This window comes from Atractosteus spatula, unplaced genomic scaffold (assembly GCF_055471065.1).
Source record: "Atractosteus spatula isolate fAtrSpa1 unplaced genomic scaffold, fAtrSpa1.hap1 Scaffold_135, whole genome shotgun sequence".
NCBI lineage: Eukaryota > Metazoa > Chordata > Actinopteri > Semionotiformes > Lepisosteidae > Atractosteus > Atractosteus spatula.
Genome location: NW_028296692.1, coordinates 1 through 14917, shown reverse-complemented (window position 1 = coordinate 14917; position 14917 = coordinate 1). Strand labels below are relative to the sequence as shown.

The 14917-nt window shown below is 40.8% G+C and overlaps 2 non-coding genes across 2 annotated transcripts; one reads left to right on the top strand and one right to left on the bottom strand.

Annotated features, from left to right (window-relative positions):
• The first annotated feature begins 1698 nt into the window (after positions 1-1698).
• trnan-guu (transfer RNA asparagine (anticodon GUU)) lies at positions 1699-1772 on the top strand. The gene has a single exon. It is a non-coding gene; the product is annotated as a tRNA-Asn (tRNA).
• A 7137-nt stretch (positions 1773-8909) lies between these two features.
• Positions 8910-8982, bottom strand: trnaa-agc (transfer RNA alanine (anticodon AGC)). Its single transcript has one exon. It is a non-coding gene; the product is annotated as a tRNA-Ala (tRNA).
• Between the last annotated feature and the right edge of the window lie 5935 nt (positions 8983-14917).

Sequence of the window (14917 nt, the reverse complement as noted above, 5' to 3'; positions counted from 1 at the left end):
AGAATAAAATGTGGTCTGGGATGAAGAGACTCTCTTTGGAAGAGCGGTGCTCTTCACAGGAGAATTTTTTTGTGAAACTGATTTGTCTCCTTTGGGGAATTCAACTTAGCTGATAGTAGTGACCTCGTGGCGCAAATGTAGCATGTCTGACTCCACATCAGAAGGCTCTGTGTTCAAATTATGTCGAGGTCTGCTTTTAGTTTTTCAGGTTCTGCTCGTCCTGAACACGGAATTCACACCATGTAGTTGAGTTCTATCTGTACACCACATAGATAATCTAAACAAAACAGAGCCCTACTGGACATGCAGTTAGGATCTCACAGAGCGAATACCCTTGAACACAAGACAGAAGGCACAGTTCACATCTGCGAAACATCACATCCGTCTTTAGAGACAGCTACATCAGAGAATGGAATCCCGGAAGTTTCAAATAACTTCTTTTAATACAGGTTCAAGCAAACCTGAAAGTTAGGGAGTTTCCGGACACTTTTGTTTTATTAAAAAGTGTCTGAAGCCTGAAAATGTCATTTGAAAAAAAATTCATTAGACATTAGCAGGTACTTTTTGTAACGATTTGCTATTTCATGCTGGAAAACAGGAAACAGACCCAACGTTTGCTTTCAGGTACGGTTCATTACATAATAGACATCTACTACTGAGAAGCTTGAATACAATTTACACGAGCCAGGTAGAAGTCGAACCTACAATCTTATGATCCGACATCAGATGCGTTATTTATTAAACCGCTGGTATTTCACATAACCTGAATTCCCCCATAGTGTGCTCAGTGCCGCTACTAGTAATACACGACGCCCTCTAAAATTTCTAAATGAGAAACATGTGTTTTCTGAATTTTTATGAGTTTTAAAATATAATGTCTTTAAATCAGACAAAGGGTTTATGTTTCGCACTGAAATTCCGATTGATTGAGAATTCAAAGAAAGACTGTTTTCTTCCACAACACCGTATAATTATCGCATCCACCAGACTCTCCAACTTCTCCAGACCTTGCTGGGTGAGCATTTGCTTCGATAAATTAGGTCACGTATCATGTTAAATCACTTCTTCTCAACACAACATTTCCTGGTGCACGTTTTCTCTATGAAAAAAAGACATTTTTCCCTTGCACGATTTCTCGTTTTTTATCAAAGCGTACAGAAAGAAAAAAGAAGAAGAAATAGTGTTGCAAAAGAACTCTGTCGCCCTTGGGAGATGTCAAACGCATTGGACATGAAAAATTCCAGATAAAAGCCAGTTCTCTTCGTTTCTCAGTGTCGGGGCTGCTACTGTATGTAAAAGAGGCAATTTGCTCTGAGAGCAGGTTCAGCGCTTTCTGAACGCAGATGTCTCAGAGCGGTGTGTCCAAGTATCTGTAAAAGGTGATGGTCGTCCTGTCACCATAGCTTAGTTGGTTAAAGCGCTTCTCAATTAAACAAAAGAACCTATGTTCAAATCCCAGCCGTGTATTTCTTCCTATCTTGTAGTACAGAACGTACCATTTTGGGCACTCACAAAGGGCTTGATTTCGTTAAATGCATGTGTTCTGGAAATTCTGGAAAACTTGTTTTTGATTAAATTCACACAGCTTGCGAAACATGAAATTCAGTTCTTGGTTATCAGTGCGGAAGAAATATTACCGGCTGGCAAAAAGAACGGTAAGAGATTTTTTTTTGATTCGAGAAAAAACTCCACCAGTCAGTTTCTGTGGCGCAATCGGTTAGCGCGTTCGGCTGTTAACCGAAAAGTTGGTGGTTCAAGTCCACCCAGGGACGGGTTTCTTTTGTGATGTAAACATTGTTTTCGCATAGGTCGATTGGATTTCTCAGCTAAACCATAGCCATTTTAATATTTGTAGGAAATGCGACTGTTCAACACGTGTCAAAAATGTCCAATAATGCCCAACATCGCAACTCCCCAGAAAACCATATTCACCCAAGAAAAATGATCCTCGAATCGTCATTTATACTCCCGTCACATCCTCTGCTGAAATATTTTAAAAATACAATGCAGATTTGTTTGAGAACTTGACAAGCATTGTTTTGTTAGCACTGTGCAGATGGATTTTGATATTTTGACATATTTACCTTAATTTTAAACTGTAAATACTGTACAATCTATTGTAATTGGGTTGTAATATTAAAATATGTTAGCTGAGGATGCAAAGGGGTGAAAGGGAAAGGTCAGAGGGTATAGTAACAACAAGGTTAGGATTGGTGGAGGTGGTAGGGGTGTTGATGGTTTTTCTCTGTAGAGGATGATTGAGTTTTTTATCCTTCTCTGAAGTGAGAAACTGGAAGAGTTGGGAGTTGAGAGATCTGATGAGGTTAGTTATAGAAGGAAGTTGATGTGGAGCTGTTAGCTGTAAGAATTCCTTAATTTCTTTGATGTTGTCATCAAAGATAAACTGCAGTCAGCAAAGATAAAAAGAAAATTATCTTTGCATACTGCCCTGTCTTTCTAACACCTGAAGAAGGCTCCACGGCCAACACATTGTGTTTCCTTTCTTCTCTTTTCAGCATGGAATAACCCTTTACTTGTTCCTTTGCAGCCTACGAATGCTGACGCAGCTATTCACCTGATATTTAAATTTCCTATAATCACAAATATGAATGTCCACTGTAGGTATTTTTTTCCATGATTATTTATTCTGTCATTGAAGCATATTTTATGTCATACCGAAGTGTCATAATCACTGAATTTTTTTTTTTCATTTAGAAAGTAAGAAAATGATAAATCACTATGAATTGCATTTAGCCTGTTCTGATCTAGATTTTCTATATACTTTAACATGCCATGTTCACAATGTCACAACTCAGAAATGCAACAGTGAAGTGTTGTAATTACCAATGTACATAGTGTCGGAACATTGAGATGTTTTGGTAATGAGGAAGGAGGGACATGCCATGTTCACAGGGTCATATTTAAAAAAATGGCACAGTAAAATTTCCTAAAGTTCAGGATTTTGATAGTCTGTTCCATTGTCTCTCACACCTCAGTGTCAGAATTTTTAGATGTTTTTATAACCAGGGGGTAGGTTTATAGCAAGAAGCAGAAAGTGCCATCACCCGTTGCTCATCCTCGGTTAACCATATATTCTCATATGCCATGTTCTAAATGTCCCATTTATATTAAAAAGTTCTTGTAAAATGCAAGATTTTAAGACTTTTTATGATCAGAAGGCAAGGTCGTGGTAAATATGCAGAAAGTGCCTGTGAACTTATGTTTTGCCTTCGTCTTATTGACTTATTGTGTTTGTGTTATTGTGAGTTTTGAAAATTGGTTTACAATTTTCTGAAATGTGTTTCACACAGAAATGTTATTTGGATAGTCACTACTTACATATTCCCATTTACTGAGGATAAATACAGTAATCCATCCCGATTAGTACTTTTATAAATTACTGTAAAGAGCCATCTACAGGCGAAAGGCAGCATAACATCACAGCAGCAGCATTTAAGGCAGAAGAAGAAGCTGGCGAATAAGAAGCCAGCTTCAGCCTCGTTAATGCAATACCATTGGGTGAGGTGGAAAAATATTTCTTGCTCTGAATCCTAACATTTTTATAGGAGGTGTTCTAGTACTTCTTGCCTCAGATAAAACTGCCAATACATCACTTATTTCTACTCCATCAATAGCAGCAGTGTTATCGGTACTGAGTCCTAAATGTACGTCCTGTCATCATATAAAATGTCGAAAGTTTTGACTGCATTCAACTGATCAAATTTCTCTTCGATGACAGTTATAATTTAATCAAAAATACATCAGAAACAAATTTGCACTGTTTTGTTTTTATCCAGAAGAGCATCATCATGAGACTCAAAACATACCTGTTTTTTCTTCTTTCCAGGAGGAAGGATTGTTCAGATGCAAATATTGGTCCAAAATCAATGTACTCTCCTATCACTGTTGCTTCTTTAAATCCTTCATTTGAACGTTGATATTGAGGGATGATATTGTACAAATTTTGGTTTTCTTTTAAAGCAAATTTTATTAAAATATGAGCCTCTGTTATAGTTGTCTTGGAAGTTTTGCAAGGTATAATAGACCCCCTTGTGCCCTCAGCTAAAATATGATAAAATACAACAAAATGTATTTACATAGAACAGCATTTATGGTTACATGTATATTAAAATTAGGATAAATATACAAAAGTATTAAAATACAAATGTACAGTCCTAACATAATCATGCTGTCCAACTGTCTTTTTTGCTTGTCAAGTTCTCCAACAAATCTGTGTCATAATTTTAAATATTCTAAATAAGGATGCAACGAGAGCATAAATTAATTTTTCTGCCAGCCGTTCGAAGATCAAAGTCCATGGATAAATATGATGTCCTTGAATGTTGGTCATTATTGGCCATTCCCAGTGATATTGACTTACGTACTTAATTGTTAAACAAAAACATTCACATTTCCTGCAAATATCAAGTGGGTTAAGGTTTTGCTAAGAAATCCGAATAAGTAGAGATGAGGTTTACATTGCAATAATGAGAAGTGCATTTCTGGGTGGGCTCAAACCACTAACCTTTCAATTAACAGAGATTCACGTGTGTCCCTTTTCTCCATTTGCAAGCTTCTGATTAAAAAAAAGAAAATAATGCCTCTTTCTTACCAGCCTGCGATATACAATGCAAGATTTGTATTTCAGCTTTCACAGGCTGTATGAATTTCATGAAAAGCAAGTTGTTCCAGAAAGAAAATGAAAACTTGCATTAAACAAAATGAAGCTGCACATAATCATCCATAGTGATACATTTTGTAAGACAAGACAGGAAGAAAGGCACCGCTGGGATTTGAACGCAGAATCTCCTGTTTAAGAGGAAGCATGTTAACCAAATCAGCCAAAGTGCCATCAGTATATCAACACTGTGTCTGCGTCAGTGATTGCAGCTGACTGTCACTGGAGCACAGTTCATCGTGAACAAGTCAGCCTGCATAATGAGGGGGAAGAGACTGACCTCTGTGATGCAGTATCGACCAATACTAACCTTCTCTCCAACTGTTCTCTGCTGCATTCTGGATTAGCAGGTAAATATTGGTTTCCATGAATGTGTAGGGGTTTTGTGGATTTACTGGGACAATTATTAATTGTAGCAGTAAGTCACAAAATGATTCTTTGATGGCTATTAGAAAACCGACCTCGCGGGTTAACTCATTAACGCACACACACAGATACTAATACACTTATTAATACATAAAATGTGCATATAAACATAACAGATCTTAAGAGTGTGGGTTAGCAGAATACAAAAGTTATATATTAAATCATGAAGAGTTCCAAACCAAGAGGGACATACATTCAGTATACCATTCATTTAGACTGTTTCGTAAATGAACTGGGATTACAACTTCTACACTAGATACTCAAAAGCAAGTACATCACTCATAGGTATTAGATTGATATCAATTGTGGTTGAGGTAACAATTGAATTCTCGAGCTGTAATGCAGAATGTTGAATACTCATCCGATCTGTGTGGATTCAGATCTCCCGCGGACACAAAGAAGCAGTGGCAGGCTGTTGCTGTGTGCAATCGGCGCTCTCTGGCTCGGTGCCAGGCAGTGGCCGGTGCGGCTGGCGAGAAGGAGAGGAGGGAAAGATTCCTGCTGCGATGCGCTGCTGATGCTCTTTGAAGACCGGCGAGTTAGTGTTGGCTGAAACTAGCAGAGCTTGTGCACATGGAAAGTGACTGCGGGTCCAAGCCAGTCACACTCTTTAGATGGGAAGAAGACCAGTTCGTTCCCGATGTAGCGCTAGTCCTGAATCCTGAGATTCAGCTGTCGACAGTTCCGACCGTAGTTCACTCGTTGATCAGGCGAGCTTTGGCGGTGGAGTACCGGTGGTTCACGAGGCTGTCAGCTAGGCTAACCTGGGGCAGATCTTTTTGTTATGCATGGGCAACCTCTGTTCTCGACTCTTAGAACAAAGTTAAGTCCTGGCACTCGGACACACTGGCCGTCACGTGATTGTCCGAGCTGAGTCTGAGAATGTCCTGGAGGGGCACCTTCTGGGCATTGTGCTGCCTGTTTTATCTGGAGGAACTACGGTAGTTCAGTGGCTAAAAGTTCCGCAGGCATTCGAGACCCATGTGGAGTTACCCTGCCCTACCAGTTCCTGATTGGCTGATTGAGGTGGAGGATGAGTAACAATGACCTCTGACCTTAGGGTTGTAAACCTTGGGATGAGACTCTCCCATGGAATCTCCCAGACAGTAAGGCGCCAGAGATGACCATTTATTAGGGTGGCTGGTGAATCTCAGCCTTGGGAGCTGTTCCTTATCAGGAAACTCTATCAGCTAGAAAAACACCTTAAATGTGAACCAGATGGAATGGCCTCTCTGTATCCAGCTGCACTGAGATGAGGGAGAGAGGGACTGGCAAGGGAGCAGCAAACTTAATTCCTGTATTTTAAATAAGCCTTGCCTCTACAGAAGTGTCCTTAGAAGAAAAACATCTTCTATGATAGTGGTACAGTCCATCACGCCCCTCCTATAGCCTTTCAAAGAGAAAAAAAACTGACAACAAAGTATGTCTATGTGTGGTAATCAACCAGGTCTTACAAACATTCTTAAACCCTTCCACCTCCTTTCATTGCAAATGATTTGTACATGTTAGAAGGTTAATTTTGGCTTCTGATATTATGGTGGATTAAGAGTCCTAGAATCTTTGTAGAAGTACAAAGATGAAAGAAAGGGCAGTGTAATCATGGCCAAGAGAAGGCAAATGTTGGACTATCTGCTTGGAGTGAATGGAGCAAAACGTAGGCAACTTCTTGAGCAGAACCTGCTTCATCCTTCAGACTGGGGTTTCTGAAGATCTGTACATTTGAACTTTCAAAGTGACTAAAGTAAAGGAGTGTTCCCTTTTTACCACATAATTCTCACAGATCAACACTAACAGAGAGCCTATTTCCAGCCAGGATTCAATCACTGTCTCTCAGGCATCCCAGCAGTGGATTTCATGACTTCAGAAAGCCATCTTCACCAGTGGAGAACTCAATGCTCTGAGGTTTACTGGCAGAGTCTCACACTGGGTAATGTTAGATGTTGATAAATAATGTCCTATGGAATTCTACTATTGATAAATTCTACTATGGAACTGCGATGTGTCCTGAAAAAATCTTCTATGATAGTGGTACAGTCCAGCACAGCCTTTAAAAGAGAAAAAAAAACTGACAACAACAAGGTAAGTCTGTGGTGTAATCAACTAGGTCTTGCAAACATACTTAACCTCTTCCAGCTACCAACATTACAAATGCTGTTTACACATTAGATGGTTATTTTTGGCTTATGATATTATGGTGGATAAAGAGCCCTGGAATCTTTGTAGAAGGACAAAAGACGGAAAGAAAGGGCAGTGTAACCATGGCCAAGAGAAGGGAAATGTTGGGGAGAGCTTTTTTCATACACTTTTTATCAGTTTTTCCAGCCCAACAAAGATCAACATATATGAGCAGGCGTCCTGTGCCAAATCCAATCTGCCTTCCTTCCAAGCATACAGGAATGTGAGTGAATTAAATATTGACATATGAAAATACACAAAAATATGCAATCACACATATGCAGTTTGAGCAAACATAAGACAATAACCAAGTACCACAAACTACCAGGCATCTAGTATCATTAGCAGTTCAGGTGGGGAGCTGTGTCAGCATGTGTAGGCTGCAAAGGAACAAGTAATAGGTCTATTCCATGCTTAAAAGAAAAGAAAGAAAACACAACATTTCAGCCGTGGAGCCCTCACACCTGAAGAAGGCTCCACGGCCGAAACGTTGTGTTTTCTTTCTTCTCTTTTCATCTAGTGTCATTAGCCTTTTAACAGTTCCTGTCAAAATAAAATAGAAATGGATAACATTCTAGAGAGAGTTTGAAATACCAAGGTACAATTTAAACCATATTTCTTCCACTACAACCACAATATTTTGGAGAGATCGCTGAACCTCACTGTTCTGGCATGTCCGTTAGCCTCCGTCCTGCTTCAGCAATGAATGCAGCGGGGCACATTCTGAGGGAGATGCGGTCAATCAGGTGGCAGGAAAACCACGCTATGCTTTTTTTTGAGATCATGAAAAGGACAGGAAGCCATGTATATGTGTGCAGCTGGATATGTATTTGCAGGTGGCGTAGCAAATTCTGCTGAAGCCCCACTGCCTGGTGTGGACGGTAGCTGTGCATGTTGCAGCAGAATTGTGCATGTGAGATCAAGAGGGCATGTCATGTGTTTCAGCACTTCACTCCCTTCCGGTAGCTCGTGATTCCCTGAGTCCAAAAAATTTGTAAGTTCTTTAGATAACCTGTGGACTGATCTTTCACGATGAAGAATTCCTTAAGAAGAATAGATCTCGGCCCACCGTCCCAATGCCTCCGTCTCAAAACAGCAACCTCCCACTGCCCTTAGTCTGCAAGTCTTAGTCTTCGTTACCTATTGTACGAACTGAAATTTTGTGCTCATCAATTTAACGCTCTTTCCACGCCTTGCGCTCTCTGTGCCTCGCATATTTGTGGAGCTGTCTGCTCTTCTTTCTGTTGAAGTACTCAAGTTACGGGGCATCCTGCAGACTATGATGTGCTCACTGGCAGCTTTCAAGATTTGAAGGGAAACTACGAGCTTGATGGCTCAAGTCGAACGAATGTGATTGTTAAGCAATTGATGATCAAAAGCACGTCTTCTAACAATTTGTGAGAGTATTATCAGCACTGTTTTTACTCCGATATACTTTTCACTTGCTAAGCTGACAAATCGGACGAGAAAATGCCGGAGACGCACTCAGTGCAGACTGAGGTTGGGAAGGAGGCGTGGCCCTTCAATGCTTGACAACTGAAGGACGTTCTCTCCGCAACGGAGGAGCACCTGTCAGAAGTCGCAGAGGCTAAAGGAGAGCGCCTGGCTCCCGGTGCTCCAAACTCAGACCTGGAGGATGCGGGCATCGATCCCGCTACCTCTCGCACGCTAAGCGAGCGCTCTACCATTTGAGCTAATCCCCCTTGCTTCAGGCTTCTCTGCATCATGTCTTACCGCCTCTGCCCCTCTACAGGGCACCGCCCACTGCCCTTGGTCTGCAAGGCAGTCCTTTCAAGTGCGATGACGACGCTGGGACCTTCGTTGCCTATTGTACGTGCTGAACTTTTGTGCTCATCAATTCAATGCTCTTTCCATCAACTTATCTTGTCTTTTGACGCTTCGTGTTTTGCGTTCCTTTGACTATCGCCATATCGGATGACTGCAAACACTGAAGTTCTTGCTTACGGAGTGTGGAACATTGTTTTCAAGTGATCGCTGTTCTGCCATGTTGACGCCGAGTGAATCTTTCTTTGGCAACATGGGCAGGCTGATAGCAGCGCAAATTTCTTGACTTATTTCTGAATGTGAATGTTGTTTAGAAAAGGGATTTGGCGTTGCTTCTCCCCCGTGTAAAGGTCACGCATTCCAGACGTGGTTATGAGCGAACAGTTGCCGCAAGTGTCTGAAAAGAGCAAGAGAGGAAGTGGCCCTGCCCCGAAACTCACAACTTTCTGATGATGAGGTTATGAGGATGCGAGAGGTCCCTCATTTGTAAGGAATCCACAGTAACAGCTGCTGCCCTGTAGTCGTTGGTGCAGTGGGTGACTAAGCAGAACACCAGATGATATTAGAACGTTCCTGAAAATAGTGGAAATAATATCCTCAGTCAGAAATGAACTTGCATCAGTCGCTTGAATTTTATTGTAATATTTCCCTAAAATTGCTTTAAAGACACACCAGAAATATACACAGTGAAGTTTAATTAATTCTTGTTTATTAATCAGTGCAATTTAACAATGTATTTTAATGTCTATAAGATTCGATATTTCAGCTAATAGATGTAGAGCCTTAATATGCAATAGTGAATTTTCAGAATTCCTGGGGAGCAACAAGAACAAAAATTAAATACATATTTAAATTCAGTGTATGTCTTAAATGTGATCTGGCCCCTCTGACTGTTAATTTAATAGATTTGTTTAGATTTTCATTAGGATGGTACTCTACACTTTTGAGAGTGAAAAGGGATAGGATTTGGGGATTCCGAGCATAACGTTTGTAGGCCAGTGTAAGGACATGTCCTCTTTTTAAAAGTCATTATTTAAGACAGTTCTGAACAGTCTCACTTCTCTCACTCACTCACAAAGTCAGAGGAGCAGATTGTTTCAGGTCATTTTAGTTCACTGTAGTTACAGAGGTCTCTCCTGTGTAGCATTTTTGACTTATAAGTAAAACAGAAATTATATTTGCAAATTAATTGTATTTGCAGCTCTAAAAAGATAAACTTCAGAGACTTCTGTAACAGACCTTTTCAGGTCATTTTAGTTCAGTGTTGCTTCTCTGACCTTGGGAATGAGTCTTAGGAAATTCAGAACAGCGTGTTGCTCGCCTCTCACTTGCTCTGCGGACCAGTCCAGTAGGAGCTGCACAGTCACTATGACGTGTGCAGTCCTACACCGCCTTGATATCAACAGGATGAGCCTCCTCTTCCGTCTGCAAGACTATCAGCACTCTGGCTGTATATTACTGGACCACAGCCACAGGACAGAGAAGGGGCAGTGTTCCTAAGAACTTTCATGAATAATCACTTTTAAAAAGACATAGAAGGTTCTTTTCTTGAACGTACGCTTACATTTGCCACCACAACTTAATTCTCTGTACCCCTAAATCCCCAATATCCCCACTTTCCTTTCAAGTGTAGAGTCCTGGCACCCTTTCAAAGTGCTAGGCGGTGCAGTCGGTTACAAAATAAAAGAAATTCCTTTATTTAGGCATCGTCATTCCCCGACATTTCCTTGGCCCAGTGTACAACATTGGACACACACCTTCGGAAATGTCTAAGAGGACACATTTTGTGGATATCAGAGATGAACCGCTGTTAATAAAGACCCTGGCCTTCACAAGCACTTGAATATTCATTCAACCTCTGGGTGAAGCCATTTCCAATTGGGGCTCCTTCTGGCCAGTACCTATTCCTACAAGTAACTCCAGTCATTGGGATGCTGGAATGACAGATGACCCAACTGGTGATGTGCTTGCGTGAGCCTCAGTTAACTGGTGTAATGGGATACCAGATTACAGCGAACAATAGTCTGCAACTTTATTTCTTCTGCCACCTGGAGATAATCAGGGACTTTACCAAGCTCCCTCGGTAACAACAACATAGTGAGAGCTATTACAGCAATCTACAGCTAGTCCATATTAGGAAAGCAGGACGAATGACCAGAGACAGTTCATCACATCCTTTTACAGAATACATTTGGTTACAAAACAGATCATGACCCTTCTGCCCTTTCTATTTCCACATAGGATCCAAGAACAGTGTAAGATTGCAAGGCTTAAGGGGTTGTTTCAGACCTTGCACAGGGAAATGTAAATATAATTAATATTCATATATTTAGAGGTCTCAGGTTTTGCAGTCTTATTTTCCAATAATAGAAAAACACAGAGACAGCAGTTAATTAGTACAAGTACACATCTCATTTCATTTCAAGTACACCTGTACTTCACCGGGTGCCAACAGCGTCCGAAAGCGATGGTCGAATGGGGATTGATTTCTGTTGTTTAAGTTGTGGTACGTGTTGCCAACTAAAGTTCAAATGCTTTCTACAATCTTTGGCTGCACGTGGATCATGTAGGTCAAAGAAATGTGTCATGACTGAGGATGCCTCTTCTTCGTGTCTTCGAACAGCTTCCAGTCCATTTCGTCCAGCAGCCAGCCCGGCGGAAGAACATACTGGATTCTAGGGAGCCACGCGATGGCCCTTACACAGGCGACGACCAGGCAGGAAGAAGGTTTCAGCAGATGAGACACGGGTCTGGAGATGTCCACCTTCACCAGGTTACTCAGGCGCCCCAGACAGTGGAACAATTCCTGCCAACCTCTTTCTGTGGTGTTGATGCTGTGATCTATAATGAATTTATGAAGTCCAAGGAAATGGCCATTTTGAGTTGCCTTTGCTAAAAAAAATATTTATATTTATTTATTACATGGAATAAGATAACATAAGATCACTTTATTAGCCATATACAATTTCTTGCATTAGGAATTTGTCTTTTCGCATACCACAGCTTGCCTTCCATGAGACAGACAGACAGAGAGAATCTTGGGGTCAGAGCCCAGGATCAGCCATTGTACAGCGCCTCTGGAGCAGTTGGGGTCAAGGGCCTTGCTCAGGGGCCCAACAGAGTAGGATTCCTCTGCCAGCCACGGGATTTGGACCAGCAACCTTCCAGCCACAGGCAAAGTTCCTTAGCCACAGAGCCACCACTCTGTCCATAGGTTGAATACAGTTGTGGTATCGCAGCTGTAGGTAAGGACAGCTAATCAAGCATTTTAATTCATTTGAATGTCATTTCCAGGAACGTTTCAAAACAGTAGTATCAACCAAGATAATGTTTTCCTGATAGATAGGTTTAAACAATATTATTTTTTGAGAATACTAATACTACTAAGTTTATATATATTTCTAATAAAAAAACTTCAATTGCATTGAAAAATAAAATGCACTTTTGTTAGAAATAGAACTACTGTTTTATTACAACACAGTCCTAAATTAATAGGATAACAATTCTGGCATGAAGCTTATCAAAAATGAGAAAAAGCTCTATTTTATGATTTCCTATGCCTGATTAAAATAACTAAAAAAACTCACTTTATTTAGATATTTTGAATGTTTTATAAACAAACATAGAATGTATCCTAAGCAATGTATTTGAAAAATTACATGGAAAACAAAACATATGATAAAGTAGAGAGTACTGTTTCTGAGCTGGGATATTCTGGTATTCCTAACCAGAATATCCAACACAGGGTCGCAGGGGAGCTGGAGCCTATCCTGGCAAGTAACAGGCGTAGGGCAGGATACACCCTGGATGGCACACCAGTCCATTACAGGGCAGACGGACACACACTCACAAACAGCAGGGCTAATTAACCTACCAGCATGTGGGTGGAAGCCCACATCAACACAGAGAGAACATACAAACGCCACACAGAGAGCATCTTAGGAACTGAACCCAGGGCCCCAGCACTGACAGGTTTGATTTAGCTCTTATTTTTACACCATTTGAAAATCATACAGTAGACTTGTCATAACAAGCACTTATTCTGTTGTAGATCTATTCTAAACATAAAGGATCTCTGTACAACTTACCAAATGTGACAAGACTGTCATCTTTCAAACAGGAGTGCATTCAAAGGGACCTCAAGCATGGCAGAGTTTGACAAACTTTAATAATCATCTCAGCTGCCTTTTTAATGCCTTTTCCAAACGGCAGATGCAAGACTTCAAGGTTTTTAAGTTTCTGCAGTGCACAAGGTGAGAACACAGATAATTAGCAGCACTTATTTACTCATCTCTTTTTGGGACGGCCTATCCCTTCAGGACATTCAGTCTCTTTACTATACATACTGTACAAATATGCAAGAGGGGAGTGAGTCAAGACAAACTTGAGGTTCTTGTCTGGACCGCATTTCCCAGAATGCTGTGGGGTGTGAGCTGCTGCCCGCTGTCACAAGACCTGCTGGTGGAAGATTATTGGTCAGGTGTCAGATCACAAAGAAGGAAGCTCAAGCTTCCAAAAGTCAGTTGCTTTGCTTTCTGCCATTTGAAGTGAAATGGAAATCTAATAAGTAAATTGATTCTTAAAATGTAGAGAGCTTTAGGAAAATATATAACAAAGTACGCACTGTTTAGGTTACTTTAGAAGACAATGTACCAAAACAATATATGCTGTCTAGGTCATTAGATTAGCCGAAAGTAACTGATAAGCTTTGAAAAACAAATCTAGTGGTGCTTCTTCTTTCGTTTTTATGATGTAATCTGTTTTGTCTTAGGGAAAGGGGAAGTGTTAGAAGGGACAAAATGCTGAGCTTTCTCTTACAGCGCAACATCTTATAAAAACCCTGTACTGCTTGTAACAAATTGAGTCTCTGATGCACTTTGCAGAGTGGCAACAGGGCTCCCAATATTGCAATATTGAAATAAAGACCTTACTCAGGTAAGAACTCTCTCTCGTGGCTTCCTTGATAGGTATATTTCCATGACAATTTGGGGGCTCGTCCGGGATCACAAACCTGAGCGCGGATGGCTGCTGAAACTCCATCCGGACCCGGACAATTTTAGCAAATTGGATGAACCTAGGGGGATAAACTGTTTATCCTTCCAGAGACGCATCTGGAGAATTGGCAGCTGTCTGACGTCAGTAAATGATCCTTAAAAAATTAATAGTTTGAAAAGCGAGCCACAGGGGTATTCTCTTCGATGAGTCAGGGACTTATAACGGGTCTGGGACCCGGCAAGTCTGGGACTCGTGAAATGAACATATCTTAACACAGACGTGTGGTGTTTGCTCTGCGGAGTAGTTAATGTGATAAGGTTCAAGAAAGGCACCGTTCGGTAAAAATGGGACCGACCAGACGGCAGATCCTCTGCTAGGCTTTGTGCATCTGAGGGACCAAGAGAAAGACACAGAGGACAGAGCTGCAAGGTTCTGGAAGTGTTTAGTATGAAGAGACTCAGGGAAACACATGTTTTTTGTGAAGAGTCACAGAGAGAGAGAGAGAGAGACTGGAGTTAAGAGTTGTTCAGTTCTTTGAGGATGGCAATTAGCTTAGCTGCCCACTCCTGATAGTGAGGGACTGAAAAAGAGCTAGGTTTTTACTTTGGAGTTTGTTTTTTATTTCCCTGCATTATAAATAACCAGTGCTGTTTCTGAGCCTAATGTCTGTATTTGCGCATGTCTGTTTCTCTGCATTAGCCTGTGTTTAAAGACTGTTACAACAAGTCCAATGGACAGTCAAATGTTTTCATCATTTGGTTTTCCATCACAGGGCACATATAGATGCCAGCTGTAGATACTTAAATGTTTTATAGACACACATGCAATACAATATCTGTGCGATGTATTTAAAAAAAC